Source organism: Misgurnus anguillicaudatus, chromosome 2 (genome assembly GCF_027580225.2).
Source record: "Misgurnus anguillicaudatus chromosome 2, ASM2758022v2, whole genome shotgun sequence".
In the NCBI taxonomy this organism is placed as follows: domain Eukaryota; kingdom Metazoa; phylum Chordata; class Actinopteri; order Cypriniformes; family Cobitidae; genus Misgurnus; species Misgurnus anguillicaudatus.
The window spans coordinates 9,277,679-9,301,958 of NC_073338.2; the positions used below are offsets into that span (position 1 = coordinate 9,277,679).

At 38.7% G+C, this 24,280-nt stretch overlaps 1 protein-coding gene across 2 annotated transcripts in view; it reads left to right on the forward strand.

The window, feature by feature from the left end:
• The window catches only part of sema6ba (sema domain, transmembrane domain (TM), and cytoplasmic domain, (semaphorin) 6Ba), a 194,653-nt gene that overhangs the window by 16,478 nt on the left and 153,895 nt on the right, over window positions 1-24,280 (forward strand). The gene's annotated exons all lie outside the window — the stretch shown is intronic.

Genomic DNA, 24,280 nt, shown 5'->3' on the forward strand with positions numbered 1-24,280 from the left:
TGTCACTGACACTGCACTTCCTGACTCATGGAATGATAATTATGATGTATTTGATCTTTTTATCACACTGTGTCGTTTTATATAAATCCCTTTTTTCATCCAGCTGCCAAATCTATAAGTGCTGCTTGCTCATAGAGACGGTTATGAATTGTAACAGCCCCTAATTGACACTACTATGTGTTTTTGGCATGTATCACATATGCTCGAACTGATTTTGCCAAGTGATTGATGTCCTCAGGGAAACATATTGTGTTGACCCAAGGACAACATTTTTCTAAATAAAACCTAAATCTACCCCAAACCCCAACCATAACCAAACCCTAAAATCAGAGGGACATGAGAAGTAAAAAGCAATGGTCTAGAAACAGCTAATCTTGGTTGTAAGCTTAAACTTAAAACAAACTATAATATATATTATAATATATAAATCTTGAAATATGAATAAATGTGCTAAAAGGGTAATTCGCAGCCAAATAACTTTTAGGGGCTCTTTACATGACAATGATTTCAACAATATCTCAAAAAGTTTACGCATGTTGTTCCTGGAGCTCTGTGGAAGACCATCGCCAGTAGCGGAGTGGCAATCTGGAGAGCCGGGATATTTCCCGGTGAGCCGGTAGTGTTTTGAGGCTGCAAGGGCCGTTCTGATAATAGCTATACATTGCGAATTATATAGCAACCCCGTCTAGCGGTCTGATGTGCGGCCGCTTTCCTCTGGTCAAACTGTGCAGCCTCTTTGCTCAACACAGTATATAAAAGTGCTCAACCTGTTCAGCAGGTCCAACCATGTCCAGGATTTTTAAAAATATAGGGGATCAGTGAACGGCCCCTCCCCAAATGGCATAGCCTGTCGGCCTTTGATGTAAAAAAACACAGAATGCCTGTTTATTGCAGTACATATGCGGTCGGATGGATCCATCAAGCGGATAGACTATTTGATCGACTAGTAAGTGTGGATTAAGGAGGTTTAAAATATCTAGCCTGGTGGTCAGGACATGAATGGATCAAATCAGCACATTTGCAAAGTTTTCTCTCCTTATGGCTATATCATAAATAAATATTAGAAGTGTAACTTTGCAGTATCACATTATATATTTCCTACTATGTGTTTCCATATTATAGACGAGAGTATTCAATGGCAATATGGCAATAAATATCATCACATTATTATTTCCTATTATTATTACCTTTTTTTCACTACTGAGGGCTGGTGGTATACGAAATTTCTCTGTATTTTTTGTTCCCACTCCGCCCCTGAGAATCGCCTTAGTAACGCAAAAGGTTGTGGGTTCAATCCCAGTGTCTGCCAAATGCATGTAAATGTGTCTGTTGATTTACACAACAACAGCGTTTTGGGGGAATGAAAACCAGGATTGCCAGGTTTTCACAGCAAACCCCCCCCCCCCCCACCAATTGTTACTCAAAAGTAGCCCAATTGCATTTCAAGAGGGTCCTCTGGTAAAAATCAGCAATTTTGACAGGGTTAATCTGCTAAGTATCACATAATTAGGGTCGCTTTAACCCACGGACATAAAAACAGCCCGCGGCAACAATGTTAAAGAAGCCTGATTCTGCAGAAAAACCACAGACTTTTGAAAATGGGTTTTAAAGTGCAATTTTTTGAAAACAACACTGTTAACGTCCCTGTGTAAACAAACAAAACCCTAAATTTTTTTTGAAAACCCTGCTGACAGAAACAATAGAAACCAAAATTAAAATACCATTAGAAACCATTTTAAAACATTATACCTTTACCATTATAACCACTACAAACGTACTTTTTGTAGTGTGTTTTTGGGACATATTCCAGTACACTGTGAAAATTCTTTGCTAAATTAAATTTTTTTTTGCTTAATCAACTCAGATTCACAAGTAATTTTAATTTACTGGGGCAGTTTACCAGGTAGTGTTTAGATTAATCCAGAACTAGGTCTTAATTATATTATGACATTTAAGTAGTTTTTATAAACAAACAAACCTTATGAAAAACGATACAGATGTGCATCTTGAGACAAAACAATGGCACTGATATATGTTAAGATATGTCAGTGCAAGATGTTTTTAAATTAAAGCAGCTTAAAAATGCAGTTTAGTCTGGGACTGGGATAAGCCCTGTCTTGGAAACCACCCCACTATTATTTATCTTAACTAGACATGAGTTGTTATAACTTCTAAAATACAGTTGTAAAATATGTCAACTTCATTTTATAAGTTGTAGCAACTCATCCTTTGTCAAAATAAATAATAGTAAGTTGGCATGACTTGTCAGCCCAGTCACAAGAAAATACGTACCTATAGTCACATAATTTCTGTTTATATGTCATTATCACGTCTTGGTTACTCAACTGTTTTGTCCTATTTTCTTACCATTTTTGCTTCGGTTTAGGGTTAGATTTACATAAAATGACATCCTTACCCAAACCCAACTCTCACCCTAACGCCAGGTGACTATATTTTAAAATTTTGAAAGTATCAAAAAAGAAATCAGAAAAAATAATATAAACCAATACTTAAAGGGGCAATAAGTAGGATTTACCCCCATCTAGTGGTGGAATTGTATTTTGCATTCAAACGAACAGTGCTCTCTAGCGCCTCCCTTTTCAAATGCGTGTTGGAACTACGGTAGCCGTTATGTAATCGCTGATCTCCTTGTCCGTTGCAGCTGGTTCACGTGTTCTGAATGGAAACGCGTTGGTAGGCAAATGCTTTTTGTCCTTCTCTGCTTTTATAGTTGCCTCCTTGGACTTAACCGTTTAATGTAAGTAAAGAGAAGAAATTCTAACCTTACAAAGAAAAGTCAGATCACTGGCAGGGGTCATTTGACACCAACAAGGACATATTTAGGAATAAAGACATTGATTTTGATTAATAAAACACTTAAAATCCTACTTACAGTCCCTTTAAAGTGACATCCTAACACAAACACCAAATCTAACCCTAAACCGAAGCGACAATGGTTTGAAAATAGGAAAAAGCAGTTGAGTAACCAATATGTAACAATGATACATAAACAGAAATTTGTGATACGATCATGAAAAGCGCAGAAATTTGTGACAGTATCATGAAAAAGAATAAAAAAATTATGTGACCATAGATACATAATTTTGTGAGACTGGGTGGGACTTGTAAATCTGAGTTGATTAAACAAACAAAAATAAATTAAGGCATCAAAGTATTTTTTAGTGTAGGATTTAATGGTCCACCTACAGAACCCAACACATACCAGTAGAGACACACACACACCAGAGGTCACGTTAGACTTTTTCACTTTTAAAAATCTGCCATCACTTATTATCCGTCATTTCATGCAATAATTGTTTTTGTTTACATGTTCATTTTTAATCATGAACTTACAAAACGAGCATACAAGTTAAAATGTGTTTATTTATTTGTGAAAAAGAGAACAGATGAACAGAGACCATGCATCACTTTACATGTTTAACATCATGAAACAGATTAATTAATTATTTTTTTCTCGCAGTGACAGCGGAGGCGATTAAACACGCAAACTTGTGCTGAACAGGCAAAAATAAACAAATCAAAATCACTGTTGTGATTAAAATAGCAACAAACGTGTAAACCCTGTGTTTTTTTACCTCAGACAGATGACGTCTTGTTACATTTTTACTTTTGTTCTGGAGATTGATCTCGCGCTCTTCCAATACACTTCGGTTAACCCGACACGCACACACGCAAGCATACACATGCGAACGCAAGCACACACACACACACAATTATGACAGATTGTGTGTGATTTGCTACGACACGAATTCCATTCCTGTACTGGAAAACCAAAATGTTCCCACACAAGAGACTTAAATGTGTTACTAATACAATTTAATCAAATGTATGCAAATATATTTTTTTATTAATATATTAGTTAGTCAGAGATAAGTGACATTAACCTTAACAATGGGCAGCAGGAGGCGTGAGAGTACCGCGACACGGGAGTTTCGCGATTCGTATCGTGGGTGGTGTAGCGCGATCGGTCGGTTCGGTTCGTAATATCGTTACACCCCTAGTAGAGACCCACAGAGACTATTATAGTTTCCAATACAACCATAAAATTCCCATTAAAACCATTATCTGTGATGGTTTCTATTGTTTTGGGGTTTTTTTTAGCAGGGAACGATGACATTATACATGTGTATGACTTCAAACTAGGGCTGTGCTGATTAATCGTGCAAATGGGTGTTTTCTCAATGAATGAATTTGAATGAATTACGGTGAAATGCCGCCACATCCAAAAGCCAGAGGGCGCCCCCGCGCAGAAACTCCATCTGCGCCACAGAAGAAGTATCATCACACTATTCCAGGAAATATCTAGAGGCACATTTATATCGCTGTTCTTCAGATTGTTTCAGGTATTTTCATGATAATAAAAATATTTTGTATTATTGTGTTTGGCAAGTGTTGCATTTTTAAATGCACGTTATAAACGACTCAAACTCATAGTGATCTTAGATTGATAAGAACTTCCTGCTGATCACGGAGCCGTAGTACACGCACAAGCTGTGCATGAAACACAGAATCTGAGCCTTGCGATTCAGTATCGATTTCAAGCTGGTCTTTTTAATGGGGAACGCGATGTATCGGCACATCCCTTACTTTAAACATCATCTGACATTGCCAACTACTAGCCTGGCATGAATAAAACACTGTTTTAAGTCGTTTCTGCAGATCCGTGTGAAGGGGGATTGTCTTGACAAAGTCTTTGTCTGTGCAAAGGAAAAACTGTTTCCGTTTTTAGTACTTAATTGTCATGTAAAGGTATCTCAGTTAAAGCATCTTAAAAGAACACTTTATCCACTACAAAGACCCCTAAACGTTTGTTAAACGTTTATTAAATGCTCTTTATGGGACCACTCAACCCAACAAAGAGCTTTATAAAGGGAAAGCTGTCTGTCATCATTTCCTCAGCCTCATGTTGTACTGAACCTGTATGAGTGTCTTTATTTTGTTGAACACAAAAGCAAACATGGTAAGCACACAGTTACCGGGACTCATTTGCTTTTACTACTTATGGAAGTCAACGGGTACCGTCAACTCATACACAGATTCAGTACAACATGAGGCTGAGGAAATGATCACAGAATTATTTATTTTTAGGTGAACTGTCCCTTTAAGAACCTTTATTTTTAACAACCACTCAGAGCACCCTAGCAACATTGTAGTTTTTTTCTGTGAAACCGAGCATCAATCACATTGCTACAAATGTAAAAAAACGGCTTTGTTATTTCGGTCCAACCTTAATCTGCTGTTTGATTGGTCAGTAATATGTGTGGAATAGGCTCATTAATCATTTCATTGGTCTGATAGCACATGTGTTTCAGAGTGCAGGTGGTTTACAATCAGACGAATGTAATCATCACATCTCTCTCTTTCTCTCTCTCTGGGATCTAACATGTCTGTAATTCTAGCGCCTGCCGCACTGATTAAACCTACGATCTGGTTACCAATTCATTTTGCCAATGGCAAGTCTGGTGGGATTTGAAACGGCATGCACTCTGGTCATCAGCGTGGAGTAAACCTTCCCCCCCGGGGACCTGCGGTCTCTGCTAATGTCTGCGTATTGATATCCAGGTCCTTAGGAGAATTGCGCGAGTTGACATCTGCACGTTAGCATCTAATTTGAATTTCCTGTCCTCTTTTTTACAGACTGATGAGTTTTTGACTTCGTCTCACTCCACTCCCCGGCTGCCTTTAAAGTGCATCTAGAAAGAGGTCATAAATCAAACCTTACACATTAATTACTGAATCTGACCATCCAGCACTGATAGAAAATATATACTCATTTTCTCCGCCCTAGAAACGGCTTCCTGCGCGGTGTAGCTTACTGCTGAACAAGGGAGACGATTGAGACCCGGCCCTTATTTAAAACACTTGCCAGAAAGGTCCACTGCTCATGCATAGACACATTAGCGGGGAATTGTTAGGAGTCAGGCTTTTTTACAGCACGTCCGCGTGTGCCAGCGAGCCGTAGCTCACCCTCGGCTATCTCACAGCCCTCTGCAAAGACTAGCAGTGTTGCCGCTTGTTGATAAAGGCGATTTTCAGCACTGCTGACCTGACGAAGTTTCCTTGGCCTCAAAATCATTTCTCTGTCTATCTCTCTCGCCCATTCCTTTTGTTTAACCTTTAAACAGGCTGAAGCTGCTGCCGTGGGTTTTTTGCTCTAAATGGAGCTTTTCAGACGACACTCTTCGTGGGTTAAAAACAAATGCGTCCTCTGTTCTCACCTCCAGGATTCAGCAGTTTTAGCTTTCACAGAATACAGCTGAGATCATAAATCATTTGTACCCATTGAGATTATATGAACAAAAGTAATATTGCACAATAATTGCGGGTTTATTGTGTACTATTACTAAGTTTGCTTTTGCGTAAGTGACTGTCTTTATTAGTTTTAGATGATTGTTTTTTATAATAAGCCATTGCGATTTTGCCGGCAGAATATTTCTCAGAATAGTAGCATGAATTGTAGCCTGTTTTTCTTTGGTCTTGAATTTTTTGCAACAATAAATAGGTAAAATATCAATATTTTTTTTATAGAAAAAAAATATATATATACATTTATAAAAACATATGTGAACTAAATAGACTGCAGCCCGTATCCCTTACGAAACAACCCTGTATCACGAAATGATGTACCTATAGACGGTTTCATCGGACGCACATGCACTGACGCGATACTTGTCTGGATCCGAACTTTACTTCCGGTTTCGTTTTTTTAATTATCCGACTAATTGCTAAACTGATCTCTTGAACAAATGCCTCGTCGAAAATAACAAATGTATTGGTTTCCTAGGTAATCTATGTGTTGTTGTTTTGCTTGTTATATAAATAAACTACGTTTAAAGAACTTTGTTGTTATTTATTCTTAGCGGAGTTTACCAGAAGTTACGTGCGGACCACAACAGCCGCTTGTTTATGTTGTTACTGCTAAAACCATCTATAGTCACGTAAATTTTTGATTATTTTCTGTGACACTGTCACGTTTTTCCGCGTTTATACATGATCGTAATCACGCATTTCTGCATTTATACCTGACCGTATCACGCATTTCTGTTTACGTGTCCCTGTCACGTATTGGTTACTCATCTGCTTTTTCCTATTTTCAAACCAGTGTCGCTTTGGTTTAGGGTTAGATTTGGTGTTTGCGTTAGGATGTCACTTTAAGTATTGGTTTATACTATTTTTTTCTGATTTATTTTTTTATATTTTCTAATTTTTAAACCATTGTCGTCTGGCGTTAGGGCTAGAGTTGGTTTTGGGTAAGATGTCATTTTGTGTAAATCTAACCCTAAACCAGTAATTCTCAAAGTGTGGTCCCCCCCAGTGGTCCGCCAAGAAATGACCTAAACTAGGCAATTGTTTATACAATCGTCACTTATTTAAGTAGATTTTTAATGCACTTGCAAAACTGTGATATCAGTTCTTGCCATTCTGTTTAATAACGTAAAAATGGATTGGTGGCTAAACCAAAGAAGAGTCAAAAGAAGGATCAAGCATCAACTGAAAGCAGCTAAAATCCACAGATCTGTTTGTTTTGTAATGTACTAGTTTTTGTTTCATGTGTAAAATTCCTGTAATTTCAGTGATTTTGGACATTAAGGGTAACATTTTTTCAGCATTTTATTGTTACAATAGTTACAACCATAGACTTCATATACGCACCACCTCAGTTTTACACTAAGGGCTCTTTGGAATGACATTAAGTGGGACCTAGGCTGTTATAGTATGTTTATTTGCAGTTTTTTTCATATGTGCAGTTTGTTGTTCATATTAACTCATTCACCGCCAGCCTTTTTGAGAAAAGTTGCCCACCTGCATTTTTGTGATTTTAACAAAATTTTCACAAAATTCCTTGCAGGAAAAATCATTTTCTATAAATATATAAACATACAAATTATATCAAATTAAAGAACACACCCTCTGCTTTCAAACAAACAATAAACAAACAAACAAACAAACAAAATGGGGAAAAAACGTTTCATTATATATTTACTTTTTCTACTTAATTTAACCACTGAAATATGGATATTTCTCTTCAAAAATACAACATTTTGAGCAAAAAGCTTAAAAAAATGCGTTTTTGTAAAGGAATTTATGTTAGAGATCAGACTCAGAATGACTATCAAACATAAAGGCAGTTAAAATAAAACATAAACTCTTTTTAACTTCCGTTTTTGATAAATTCGATTTGGCGCCATCTGGTGGATAAAAACGGTTACACTTTCACTTTGAAATTCGTCCAAAAAGGCATATTTATTAGTTAAATATGAACTCATAAATGACGAGATAACTCGTCAATGGCGGGGAATGAGTTAAGCTGTAACTCATTTCACATTTACTTGTTCAAATGAAATAAAATTCATATAATAATTTCTGAGCATTGCATTTGTGTTTAAAAAATTTGTTTTTGACTTGAAATAGTTGCATATTAAACTTAAATTTAGCTTATCCTTCCTATTTTGTTGTTTTTTGGGGGCATGTTAGAGTGGGATTCTGTTAGGTGGTCCTCAGAAAAAAATTGGAAGATAAAGTGGTCCTTGGGCTGAAAAAGTTTGAGAAACACTGCCCTAAACCGAAGTGATAATGGTAAGGAATTAAGACAAAACAGTTGAGTAACCAATACGTGACAATGACGCGTAAACAGAAATACGTGATACGGTCACGTATTAAACACGGAAAAACGTGACAATGTCACGGAAAAGAATAAAAAAATGTACGTAACTAGGAACGTAATTTCATTATACTGGGTTGTACGAAAAGTAACCATGTTATTTTTGTGGTAAAATGTACCATGTTTTTGGTGTATTGATTATTATAAGCAAAACCATGGTTTTATTACAGTAACAATGTTTTTTGTTTTTATTTTAACTGTGGTAAACCCATGGTTAATTACCTGTCTGTTTGGGTTCTCATATGTGTCCAATATAGTGCTGCTGATTTTCTTCAAATACAGTTTATTTACATAGCAAACTCTTTTATTCAAAGAAAGCGATGATAATCTGGTTTTCCATCATATGAGCTATTTCTAGGTTAACGTTAAATAAATTTGAAAAAAACTTAAAGGTCTTAAAAGAAAATGTCAGAATATGGATCAATATATGAGCCACTCATCATCTGTAATGCTGTACTGTGACTCCAGCTCTCTTTAAACAGGATATGATGGATTTGTTTACTGTGGCGTCTCACTGTGATAAGACTACAGTCAGTCTCATTTACGCTGGCATTCACTTTGTGTGTGTGTTGATGATCTTAGATCACTCCACAGTTTTCCTTTATCTCCGGCTTTTGACAGATCCTTTGAATGTCACACTATCTGTAGTTTACATCTCTGTAGATGCCTTTTAGAAAAGTTTATTTGTTTTTTTTGTTTTACAGGCAAATGTTTAGGTTGTTTTTAGAAAGAAAGGCTGAATGTTTTTCGTTCGATCAGATTAAATCTTATTACACCCCTGGCTTTCGGCGTGGGGAATGTGTTTCATGATATGGGTTTCTTTGAGATGAGTTTCTTTCTTTCACTCTTTATGCAATACATGTGATATTTGACTTTATTAACAAAGTCTCGATGAATGCAGCCTTTATGAAAGATTAATGGATGTGCTTCATTGATCCAAAGGAGAAACTCATAGTTTTTTTAAGTACTCCGATAAACAGAAAGATGCCAAGATGTTTTTTCTTTAAACTGATGTATAAAAACCGCAGTTTATGCATTTGATTTAAACAGTGAATTTTTGAGGTGATGCTATTACCATAGGAATGTGTGGTGCTTTTCTTACTTTGTCTGTAATCAGTCACAGTAAGATATGTTAAGATAAAGACAAAAGGGTAGACAGACAGGAAGAGACAGACAGACAGAGACAGACATAGACCGACAGGAAGACAGAGAAAGACAGGACAGATAGATAGACATAAGGATAGGTTGATAGGTAGACAGACAGACAGACAGGCTGACAGACATGGACAGATAGACATGGACAGACAGGCTGACAGGCATGGACAGACAGGCATGGACAGACAGACATGGACAGACAGGTTGGCAGGCATGGAATGACATGGACGGACAGACATGGACAGACAGGTTGGCAGGCATGGAATGACATGGACGGACAGACATGGACAGACAGGTTGGCAGACATGGACAGACAGACATGGACAGACAGGCTGACATACATGGACAGATAGACATGGACGGACAGGCATGGACAGACAGGCATGGACGGATAGACATGGACGGACAGACATGGACAGACAGATATGGACAGACAGGTTGGCAGGCATGGAATGACATGGACGGACAGACATGGACAGACAGGTTGGCAGACATGGACATACAGGCTGACAGACAGACAGGCTGATAGACATGGACGGACAGACATGGCGGACAGGCTGACAGACATGGACAGACAGGCTGACAGACATGGACAGAAAGATATGAACAGACAGACATAGACAGACAGGCTGGCAGACATGGACAGATAGACATGGATGGACAGACATGGATGGACATACATGGACAGACAGGCTAACAGATATGGACAGACATGGACAGACAGGCTTACAGACATGCTGACAGATATGGACAGACAGATATGAACAGACAAACATGGACAGACAGATATGAACAGACAGACATAGACAGACAGGCTGGCAGGCAGACATGGACATATAGACATAGACGGACAGACATAGATGGACATACATGGACAGACAGGCTAACAGATATGGACAGACAGACAGGCTGACAGACATGGACAGATAGACATGGACGAACAGACATGGATGGATAGACAGGATGACAGACATGGACAGATAGACATGGACGGACAGACATGGACAGACAGGCTGACAGACATGGACAGATAGACATGGACGGACAGACATGGACGGACAGATATGGATGAACAGACATGGACAGACAGACATAGACAGACAGACAGACAGACATGGACAGACAGGCTGACAGACATGGACGAACAGACATGGATGGACAGGCTGACAGACATGGACAGACAGCGTAACAGATATGGACAGACAGACATGGACAGATATGGACAGACAGATAAGAACAGACAAAGATAGACAGACAGATATGAACAGACAGACATAGACAGACAGGCTGGCAGACATGGACATATAGACATGGACGGACAGACATAGATGGACATACATGGACAGACAGGCTAACAGATATGGACAGACAGACATGGACAGACAGGCTGACAGACATGGACAGATAAACATGGACGAACAGACATGGACGGACAGACATGGACAGACAGACATGGACAGACAGGCTGACAGACATGGACAGATAGACATGGACGGACAGACATGGACGGACAGATATGGATGAACAGACATGGACAGACAGACATAGACAGACAGGCTGACAGACATGGACGAACAGACATGGATGGACAGGCTGACAGACATGGAAAGACAGACATGGACAGACAGGTTAACAGTCATGGACATGGACAGACAGGCTGACAGACATGGACAGACAGCGTAACAGATATGGACAGACAGACATGGACAGATATGGACAGACAGAGAGACAGATCCATTCTGTACATAAACATGTAAACTGAATCTATGTATATGTCTGTATGTTAACATATTTGCAACTAGTAAACTGTGGCGTGTTGGTAGAGATTGGGCAACCTGTTGATTTCTATAACGAACTGAAAGAAATAATTCAAAGGAACAATGAATGAATTGACAGACAAATGCGGAATGGACAGATTTTTAGGTGGTCAAACTGATGGATGGTTTTATGGATTTATGGAGATACTGATAGACGACGGATGGATGAACTTCATTTCATCAGTGTCTTAAACACACAAGCGCCAGTAAAAACATTGTGCGTCTGGTCTCGGGGTTGGAAGGGGGTGAATCCTAAATGAAGACTTCACCATCTGTTTCCTGTTTATTCTGCTGTGATTGTGTGAAACTTATGAATATCAAATGCATTTAGCGGCGTGTACTTCCTGTTTACATTTTGTTTACGATGTGCGTGAAATTGTTACGGTAAATATGCCGCACTATTTTATGTGGCCAACATTTATGAAGTGTTGCAAAGTCTCTTCCGCCTACCATTGTCATAATTAATCCAGATATCCGCACACCTTCGATACTCCATTGGCACAGTAGTCGTAAAAATCAATGACACTTGTTATAGGCGAGAAATAATGTATTTTTTCTCTCATTAAACGCAGAAATTTAATGTGAACATCGGCCCATAAGCCATAAATGACAGCAGGAACACTTATTCTGTTCCCCTTACGTGTTTTAAAAACCCCCTATGGGGACTAGTCACCTTCACAGGCTAAATTTAGCCTCATTAAATGGGATTAAACACATAGAAATGTCAGTATCTGAGGAGCGTTTTTCCCATAATGCTTTTCAGCAGGACTAGAGGACATTAGTTATGGTCACACAGGGGTGGGGCCCAACGCTGGGAAGGACTTTTAGTGGTTATTTCTCCTTTCATTTTTGTGCCTCCTGCAGCGTGGTTACTTCATCTTTAATTTTTTGCTCTGATTAAATATTTTTTTGTGTGAGGGATTACAGAGGGATTAAGTTTAGCACTTCAAACGGTGCTGTGTGGCTTGGCGAACATATGTGTGGTACCGCAGTGAGGAAGAGAGAGAAAGATGGAGAAAAACTTGGCGAGGGTTCAGACTTTAAATGCCAGCTTGTTCATAATATCTGTTTGGAGGAAGGCTGTTTTAGTTGGAGCGTGCACGGATAGATTTTCCTTGATGTGTTGGTCACTGAAGCCCAGTATTAAAAATCTGTTTCAGAAGGTTTTCACTCATACAGGGTGTCATAGGACGTCAAATGCAGTCATTCTCTGATAAAAAGGAAAGTTGCGCCACTAGGCGGCCATGTTTGTAATGCCTTCAGACGTTCATTTCAGTCATGCAAAACTAAAGTCCTATCTACTTGAATGGGGAAAGATGTATATCTCTAAAATTAAACATGTACCACAGCTTTTGTTTCTTAAGCTCAAATTGTGCTAAAAACACCTTTATTCTAAGTTGTTTCAGCTACTGTGCATGCGCAAAGGTTGGCAAGCGCCTCATGCAACTCTCTATACAGTCCCTCCCCTAAAAAATCTTTATCGATTGATGATTGGTTCCTTAACCTGAAAGCGATGATGATTGGTTATTATAACTGGAAGGCGGGACCAGAGCGGCCATATTGAGTTTTTTAGTCATGTGACCTACCGGGGGGTTGGCAGTCAAGAAAGCGGTAGTTTACACTGGGCTCTCCATAGAGAGGCAGCACAAACCAGTCAATTGTCTGTTTCAAGACGCGATTTCTTAACAGAAGAAAAATTAAGATATTATACTACACATTTTGGGCATTTGCAATTCAGCACCTGATTTCTTATTTTAAAGTCAGCAAAAACCGGCAAATTAATGCCAGACCTCCACTTTGGCTGTGTTTACATGCACTGTAAAAAAAATCATTTTTATGCTACTAAATTTTTATGTTAATAAATCAAGTTAAACAATTTGAACTTGTTTTTATAAGTTATGTCAATTTTTTACAGGTCAAAACTTAAAATAATTGTTTGAAACTCAAGTACTATTCGGATGGGATTAGTTTTACATAGGGAGGTGGGTTAAAGCAATTTTTATCAGAGCTTCTCAGTGATTTTAGTCCAGTCCGAATGCTCCATGTCATTAATCATTACGGACAATGTCAGTAAAGATTACGGCGACTTTTACCTTCTGCAAAAAGGTCCGGAGAAATTACCTCAGGTAATACTAATACAGTGCGAATAGACCAGCTGTAAATATACAAATTGTGTCATTTCCTTTTAATTTGCGGGTTTCTTTTAAATATAAAAGGGCTTAAAGAAGCATTTACTTGCATTCTACACGAAAAACAAGTCACAAACAAGTGAATAACATGACACAAACTTTAAAAAATAAAGTCAAATTTACTTCTCAGAGGCACGGAACTGTTTCTGAAACTGACGTTCTCCTCAAACTTAAATGAATCACAGTGTTTCGCGTTTACGTGCGGTAACGTGCACGTGAAGACGAGAGGTGACGCGCTGCGCAAACGAGTTACCCCTCCCACTTCTGAACGTTTTACTGAGATTTCTAATCCCGTCCGAATTGACCATTAATATTACAGACGTCCTGTGGTAAAATTACATTACGCCATCTACCCCTGTAAAACTAATCCCGTCCGAATATGGCTTAAGTTGTTTTAACTTCATGCGGCATTTTTTTTACAGTGTGTATTTTGGGAAAAATTTCTTGCATTAAACTGTTTTAATTAAAATCACATTTACACTGAAAAAAAAGATTAATTCAATTTACTCAATTTTTTTAAGGTAAGTGGTTGCAATCATTTTATTTAAGCTACATTTAAACAAACAAAAAAATTAGAAAAGCAAAACAAAACAAAAACTTTTGTTTAAATGTAGCTTAAATAAATTGACTGCAACCACTTACCTTAAAAAATTGAGTAAAATGAATGAATCATTTTTTTCAGTGTATTTTATTTTAATTATTAAATTAAATTCTCGTGTATCTTTGTTTTTATTGTGTGTCTCTTATTTTTACTTTTTTTTCTCTTAGATTGTGTTCTCATTTCTATGTAAAGCACTTTGAATTACCTCTGTGAATGAAATGTGCTATACAAATAAACTTGCCTTGCCTTATACTGCCGCAAGGATTATATTAATATTAGCCTATATTGTCATATTGTATTGTATTATAATATTAAATCATATTAATGAAAAGCAATAAAGTTCAGTCTGAGCACAAGTTTATTACAAATTATCTAATAAAAGTGTAAAAGGATTTGCAAATATTGCACTTTTACTATTTCATATCAATGTTGCATATTCACATGACTATTTTTTAGATCAATCTAACAGTTAGTGTAACCATCAATACAGGTAAAAAACTGACAATCCAGGTAACAAACTTGACGCAATGATATAAGATATAATTTATGGCTAAAAATACAATGATTCATATATGCAGTGTTTACGTCAACTTACCTTTGATGAAGTGGTCACTGTTAATACAAGTGTATATTGATGGCTGCCTGCCATTGTTTCCTCTCACTGGGAACAAAGGCACAAACGTTTATGTCACAAAATTCACACATTTCTGGGTTTCGTCTTTGTCTGCATTCTGTATAAGCATAGCCCAGGATTGTCTCCTCGTCGGTTAGTGCATTTTCAGTATTCAGCCTAAACTAAAGAAATCACTCACTTCTTAACCTGCGGACAACAGCAGATAACACTCTCTTGTCCTCCAGCGGGGTGTTCCCCTAAGTGCGTGAAGACACATGAAAACTATCAATTCATAGTAATAGCTCAGTCTTGTTATATCCAATATCTTTGGTCACATGGATTTAAAGCGCACATTTAGTGGAAAAACAGATTTTCTTTGAAATGCCATGTTTGCTTCTAAGCTGTAGCTCAACTGACGAGATATTGTGTGTTAGCAACATAAAGGTCTTTGGTATAATCACAGGGAACACACATTAAAAATAGTATACTAAAAATAATAAGCACTAAGTTGTTTTGGGTAAAGGCGTTAATGTAAACTTCAAACAGCTGCTTAGCAACTGTGACAGCTTCAACAGATGTCAGTCCACATATACTGTATGTATTTATTTATATGTATATTTGACAAGTTTCATAATCTAATGTAAAATATGATTACACTCCTTGATTTTAATCTTTGACATAACCTTGGTTGTGTCTCAATCAGCTCCCTTGTTCAGTAGTCAGGGAGTCGGCCATTTTAAGGGCTGTCTCAATCGCAAAATCCTTTCAGTGCGCTGGAACATTCATTCCCTAAAAATTCCCACAATGCAACGCTAAAAACAGTGAGCATCAATGTTCCCTATGTTCCCTTACTGGTAATCACGTGACCTTTTCTGAAGCTTTCCAACTGAAAAGCGCACGAGCGAGACAGAATTTTTTTTGAAGACAAACTTTTGGATTAGTGTTATATAAACACACATCGCTGCATACACGACATTCTGATTCACCACCTCAGGAGCTAGAGAACGGATTAAGACACAGGCCTTGTCAATATGTGACCCTAAGGGTCATTTTTTTATTGAGATTTATACATCATCTAAAAACTGAATACAAGCTTTTAGTTTATCACTTTAGATTGTAAGGGGCCGTTCACATTATAATGATTACTATAATGTAAACAATAACGATAACTATATTAGTGTCCACACCATCAATAACAATACATAAAATACGATAAAATGCTCATTTGCTTGCGAGGCCAAACATTCACCTTCAATAACATTAACTAATATTACATATTTCCTGTAATAAAAATGCTTGTAATTGTCCAGGTGTCAATAAATGTGCTGTTCTTGTTGCATTTACACAGCGGGTAACCATCAACATGCCGCGTTTTTGCGTATCTCTAAACAGTGAATCTAGTAGTTTGTGTAATCTAATGTCTTACCTTTTGATGTAGGCAATGTAGTAGTAGAATAAAAACATTACGAAGTCAATTTCACAGCAACTGCATCAGCGACGGAAACATGAGGTCATTTTATGTTATAGACCTCAGCAATGAGCTTCTCCAGTGTCATCTGTCATTTCAAATGCACGTGCACTTGAAGTTCAAATAGATTTGATGGAACCTGCCTCATGGGAAATAGACCAGGTTGATTTGATTGGCTGTCAATGGTTTATCGTTTATCAGTTGGGGAAAAAAACGCTCAGAAAGTGATCCCAAAGATATTGTTCATTGTATATTTATCGTTGTAGTTGTGATGTGAACCAGTGATGTGCGGGTTGATCCGAAATGAGCAGGTGTCTGCGGTCACCCGCGGTTACGAGTCATCCAAAAATATTTTTAATGATATTCGGGTTGCGGTCGGTCGGGTCGTTTGATATAAAGATGCCAATTAAATATTTTGAACAATTACTACTTTTAAAAAATGCGGGCAAGGGAGGGGGTCGGGTACAATATTTATTTTTATTTTTTGCGGTCCGAGTTGCGGGCGGGTTAGTTGAAAACGTTGTTCGGGTGCGGGTTGTTTATACATTGACCCGCGCATCACTGGTGTGAACTCCGCTATTCTCTTTAATATAAAACGATTTTTAAAACTAAACCTTTTTACATTTATCATTATAATGTGAACAACCCTTTAGGGCAATATTTCCACCATTTGAAAATCTGAGGGTGCAAAAAAATCTAAACATTGAGAAAATTGCCTCTAAAGTTCTCCAAATAAAAACCTTAACAACACATAATACTAATAAAAAATACATTTTTGAGTATCCTACTACAGTAGGAAATGTACAAAATGTCTTCATGTAACATAATCTTTACTTAATATCCTAATGACTTTTGCCATTAAAAATCTATCATCTCTAATCTCAAGAGTTTCGTTGCAAAACGAGATAACTCATTTTTTTTAAGAAATCTCGTTTTTTGGTTGTGCATTCCAATTAATATAAACTCAACTGCAGTTGGTTTCACAGACCAGGTGACATATATATATATATATATATATATACATACATACATGTGTTGTATAACTTCTGCTGCTGTACTAAGTGTCACAGCATTGTTATTTCTTACTTATTTCTTATAACACTTTATTCAAAGCAACGTACAAATCAAACCATTTAACATTATGTCTAAAGTGTCTAAAAATTTGCTAGTGTGCGCTTTTGCGGGTTTCGAAAAGCTTTTAACCTTTATGCCTACACACATTGCTTATGGCCTGGCTGGCATCACTAATACGAAATTAAGCTGAAAATGTACAAACACATTTTATTTCATTTCAGGTCATTCACACCCTATCGATCTGAAATGGGAGCTCCGTCCAGGTTTTACTGGGTGCATTTTGCAGACACAACAAGTAACACAATATCCATTAACCAAGGGAGTGCTGTTTAATGGATGTTAGATGTTTTCAGTGGAATTGGGAAAACTCAAATCCTGTGTACAAGTTATGGCCGTCCAGTGGGACCGCGGTGGGCGGAAAGTGAGAGCCGTTATCACACACAAAGAGTGAAATTTGTTACTTTCTCACACATAAACCCTTTAAGTGATTGCAACTGTTAAGTTTAGCAGAGTTCAACTTCATTTCCAGGCCTTGTACGTTGAGGCGTTTTTGACTTGGCCATGGTGGCGCCCAGAGACCGTGCGATGGAAATAGGTCTGCTTGCCTCTGCAGGGTGGATTTCGAGGCGGTTTTGACAGCGTCACGTCGAGCAGTTTTAGCCATGAACCTCTGGAGACGATCGGTCCCTTGTGGAGCTTCCTGCTGTTGCCAGGAGACCGGGGTACGAGAGAGCGACAGTGATGGTGGGATTGTGGTTCGCATGCCTTTTGAGCTCAGATCAGCTGCCGGGTTTCGTTTCTCAGAGGAATTCAAGTTCATTAAACTGCGAGACAGATATGCAAGCACAAGGGATGCTGTGCTTTATGGGTAAAATGTCAGTGTGCACCTGTCTGCAGGGGTGGAGTTCAGTTTCTTTCAAGCATGCAATCAGATATGACGTTATTCATTATTTATAAGCCAAACATTTTTTTAAACAATCAGCTGATGTCTGATGAATTTTTTTGGCTGATATATTGTGCATCCCTAAAGTTAATATTAAAGTTTGTCATTTCATTGTTAGGGCACCTGAGTCCCATCCTGCACTCATCGCTGGTTTGAGAGCATGTTTGAGTAAGACGGGTTAAACAAACCGAACAGAATTGAAAACATTACTTTTCTCCAACAGGAAAAGGTTGACTGGTCGGTCAAAGATTAGTTCACATCATTGATCAAACCAGAAGTTGGCACGTTGGGTCGCTCAAACAAGCAGACAATTGCGTTAACACTCCATGGCATGCAACTACTTATCACTGCACATTAAACTGTGGTAGGAAATGTTAACGTTGCATTAAAAGTTAACAAAACATAATTAGGCACGTATGTTTCTGGACACATAACTGTCAACTTACTTTCAACCATGTTGATTTCCAGCCATCCGGAACGCTTGACAACCGCAAGCTTCCCGGTTAATTAAGTGATTTTAATCCGCAAGATGCCAATCAGTGAGTCAGGCAGGAAGGGTTCATTCATCAGTAGGAGATATTCACAGTCTTATCCAATGCAGACTTTTTGGCTAGTGATTGTGTAGGAGCTTATACGGCAGGTTCATCTTTTATATCTGGTACTCTTACGTTTGCCGTGTATCCGTAATGCTTTTTGCTATTGAGAATTCCATAATGATGTCCTTGAGGATTTTGGAACGTTTGAGATGAACACTAGAACAGCAAAGACATTCAAACCTAATGGAAAAAAGGAGTTATTTTTATACATCTGCAAAGGCTGCAAATTTAGAGGCAGAACCGAATATTTCTCTGAATCCCTGTCATGTTAAAACGGTGTTTACAAGCCAAGAAATGTGACTTTTACAGAAACAATTGAACCAGCAACCCTGTGTAAGTCTCACAGCCTACACAATCTGTTTAAACTTACTGACTAGGAAAGAAAAAAATATCGTCACCACAGAAATATCGATAATAATAATATTAATAATAATCATCATTCATCATTAGTCCAAGCAATAAAAATGACGACAGAAACTAAAGTTTTTACACTCATTTAAGCATTTATGTAAGCTAACTGGGTCATAGCAAAACCGTAAGTGAGCGTGCGCTAGCCGCTTGCTAACGTTACTCTCTGACAGTATATTAAGAGTTTAAACAACAACATTATTCATCATTACACTTTATTTGGAACAACATGCGTCTCCTAAACACAACCTGTAAGTTACATAAGGTACTGAACCATATGGGTATCTTTTCTCCTTGAAAAAGTAATTTTAACCACTGATTCTTCATATCTTCATCCTTTGGTAGTAAAAACAACACAAACTGAAAACACAGCGTGATGTGATGTTTACACACTAATTAAGTTCATAGTTTTTGTTTCTCCCGGGCAAGGCTGTAGGTGGAGATTATTATACAAAGTGTTGATGTAAAAATATAAATTCTGTCATCATTTCCGAACCCTCATGTTACAAACCTGTATATGAGTTTTTTATTATGTTGAACACAAACTGAGATATTTTGATAAGTGATGATAAACACACAGTTGGTGGTACCCATTGACTTCCATAGTATGAATAACAAATACTATGGAAGTCACAACTGTGTGCTTACCACCATTTATCAAAATATCTCAGTTTGTGTTTAACAGAATAAAGGTTTTGTGTGAGTAATGACAAATTTTTATGTTGGGCGAACTACCCTTCAAATCTGAGATTTTCTCATTGATTATTTGATCAGATCTGTCATGATTTGTCAGGGGCCGTCATCGTGTAGTCTTGTAATGACACTAATGCTGTGTGGTTTATTCTTGTATTATGTTGGCTGTCATCGTAGAGCTGTTTGAATGGTCTTACCTGTCAGTTACGAAGAGCTGTTTCTCTCACAAAATGAGAGCGGCTCGGTGATTATAGGTTCCATATCTCACGTTAATACTCTTGCTTACTGTGTCTGTATGAGTGTCTCTCGCTCGATTCTCTCCTGCTGTGATTGTGCATTCATATGCACAGCTCTCTGTTCACTCGTAATAACACACTGATCCAAACAGATCAGAATAAACGCTCAGAGTGCAAGTAAAACAGCTGTTATGTTACTTACGCTGCAAATCTGTATGTCAACAAACAAACAAAGCCTACTTTTTATGGTTTTCAAAGTGTAAACCTGAGGACTTGCAGTTGGAGGCTACACCACAGTTGGAGAGGATATTGGGATGTCTTGTGCCAGCTTATCATATTTGTCCATTTCTCAGTTTTCAATTTAAAGCATGATGCTATAGCTGGACAGATTGTTGTCTGGTAGACTGATGTAAAAAGTGTTTGAATGCTTTGTCTTTCTCCTTTGTTTATAAGCATTGATGTAATACCATCTTAGGTACGTCCCTTGTCGCATTCTTCCTTATACTATGCCCTAAAAGTATATACTCAACGCAATGAAATCTAATTTCCTATTTGGTACTGATAGTATGCAAAATGGGATGCAAGCTACTGAAAAATTTAGTTAAACTACTAGCTTCGCTACTTGTAGTGAAGCTACTGCCCAACACTGCTGATTGGTTAACATGGCGCGGAAATCCTCCAAAGTTCAGATTCATGCGGAACGCACCATCCGCACCGCGCATTCCTTGCCATTCGCGCCGCAGGATGCCCAATTGCGTCTTTGCATCGACTTAACATGTAAATCACTTGCACTTGCTGCCTTTACCACGTCTGGTGTGAACCCTGCATAAGAGAGGCGGGGCTATCAGATGCCTCGTCTGGGAAATCACTTATGATGCATTCACACCAGCCGCGATAGAGGCAGAAAAAAACGTTGGATGCTTTCACATTTGAGTTTACTCGCTTCAAATTCTAGTAATTCGAGACATTCACGTGGAAATTTGTGTCATGGGAGGGGCTTCTGCGACTCTGCTGAGACTCCGCTTGCTTCCTGTACTCACGTCACTACTACAGCAAGGTCCTGATTGGTTTACGCGGCGCGGAAATCCGCCAAAGTTCAGATTTTTCAACTCGCGCGTTACATGCGGCAACGCTCAATTCGCGCGGAATGTGCCATCCGCACCGCACATTCCTTGCCATTCGCGCTGCAGGATGCCTAATCGCGTCTTTGCATTGACTTAAGTAAATCATTTGCGCTAGCCGCCTCTACCGTGTCTGGTGTGAACCCTGCATAAGAGGGGCAGGGCTATCAGATGCCCCGTCTGGGAAATCACTTATGCCGCGATAGAGGCTGCAAAAACGTTGAACGCTTTAACATTTGAGTTTGCTTGTTTCAAATTCTAGTACTTCGAGACATTCACGTGGAAATTCGTATCATGGGAGTGGCTTCTGTGACTCTGCTGAGACTCTGCTTGCTTCCTGTACTCACGTCACTACTACAGCAAGGTCCTGATTGGTTAACGTGGCACGGAAATCAGATTTTTTAACTCGTGCATTTCCTGCGGCAACGCTCAATTCGCACGGAATGCCCATTCACGCCCGCATGTACCGCGCCGCAGGATGCCTAATTGCGTCTTTGCATTGACTTAACATGTAAATTGCGCTTGCCGCCTCTACCGCGTATGGTGTGAACCCTGCATTGAATGTTATATGTTCCATTTGGGATGACACTACACTTCTAAAATTAATTCATTGGATGGTTGAGTAAATAAAGTAGTGCATGGTTTAAGAACTTAGCTCTTGTCTGTGTTTACTAAACTTGCCGCAATGCATTCTGGGATGCTTTTAATGCAAAAAAACGGCCTGCGTGTTTTTAAGGGAACATAATGTTGCAGCCTACCTTTTGGAGCAGCTAAATAATGCCTTAAAAATACTGCCTAAATAGTTCACTAGATTGTCGAGTAGACCCTGATGGTACTTTCAGAAAGGATTGCTACAGTACCCTTTAAAATATAGAGTCTATTTGCAGCGCAGCAATTTGGAAAAGTACTCATATATTGTTCATTTCTGTCCGTTTCATCCATTAGACCAGCCAAGGTTGCCACTGATAGGATGCTTAAGAGTTTCCCGAACAGTTATGAATACTAGGGTGACCACACATCCTCTTTATCGCAGACATGTCCTCTTTTTGGACCTAATCAAATGCGGGACAGGATTTCTAAATTGCCCAAATGTCCGGGATTCGGATTTTGCCTTCTACAGTTGTCATTCACTGTGTGTGTTGTTTGCATTGCTTTGACCTGTCTCTTTAGGTCTCGCCTTCTCGCACGCCACGATCGGTCATTTGTTTAAACCGCAAAAAATGTTATGTAGTCCACAATCTGTATATGAAAACAGAAGCGGGTTCCGGCTCCGCCCCGTTTTTTTATTTTGCGCCTTCATTCCGTCTGTGTGTGTGGGTGTTTAGTCTTGTATTCAAATGTTATCCCATCTTTTTAAATATAGTGGAAAACTGCAATAAGGTTAGTATAAAATCCAGTCATAGTATTCAAACAATTTGTATTTATATTTTTTATCACACCCTCAGATTTGGCCTGAGCAAAACCACCCCTAATATTAAAAACAAAGAATCTGACTGACCATATTTTTTTGAGACCAGGTAAAACAGAGGATGGTGCCACACCCACAGCGGGTGTCCGTCTGCCTCCTGTCCCCACTGTCCTCTTTATTGAAAACCAAAATATGGCCACTTGCATCATTCAGTGCTTTGCGCATGTGTGTCTCTATGCGCTTTTGTGTTGCCACAGCCGTAAGCATTGAGAGAGATCGGAAATATGAGGTCCGTCTGTTACTCGCCAAGGGAGATTTTTAGGTGAAGCTCAAAGACGTGCCAAGGATACCTTTAAATGGGTAACATTATCCAAATGAGTCCGTGTTACAGCTCAGAGCCGTGAATCCGATGATAAGTATGCAAATGATGCAATTAAGAGCGCAAATGTTATGTTAATAAAACGTTTAACACTCTCATTGGCCCTTTGGAGGCTCTGGAGGGATCAGAGACCTTACACACCTCTAACATAGAACTAGATTGGAAATCAAGATACAGATCTGTTAACTTCTGGGACAGATTTACCAAACTTACCACGCATGTTGAATAATTTGGACCTTACTCGACGCTTGTAATTTCTGTAATGCTAGCTGCACCAAATATAGTTGCAAGACTACTATTTTCACAGGGGTTCCTAAGCTGTTTTGTATAGTGTTTTATATACTATATTTTTTATATAGTGTATATTATATTATAATGTCACGTGTCCTGCTGCTACTGGCACTTAGCTCTTGCTGATGTGAAGGTCACTCGGTCTGTCCCTCATCATGACCAGGCTGTGGATGCTCAGGCTCGTGAATTCCGGGAATCCGTGGACCAATCACGGCTAGTAGGCCGACTCTTCTTCCTTGTTTTTTTTTTTACACGTAGCAGCATATAAGTGATCGTATTAGTGCCTCTGCTGTTGGCTTTTCATATTGCGTTATTAGACTTTTTTTTGCCATCGCCCGGGCGACGGCCCTCCATTGAACGGCCGCTCTAGACTTTTCCAGAATGCACAGATTGTCAATCCGTCCCTGCCTTTAATGTCGATAGGAATCGTTCCGACAGGACTTACAATCATCTTTATGGATTATATAATGAAATTAACTTTTACTGTTACATTATAATGTAAGCCCACAGTGTGGAACCAACAACAGCAGTAGCGCCGCTCCCTATACGCAGAGTACGCAGTTTGTGTAGGGCACCAACTCCCCCAGGGGCCACCATCTCGGTTA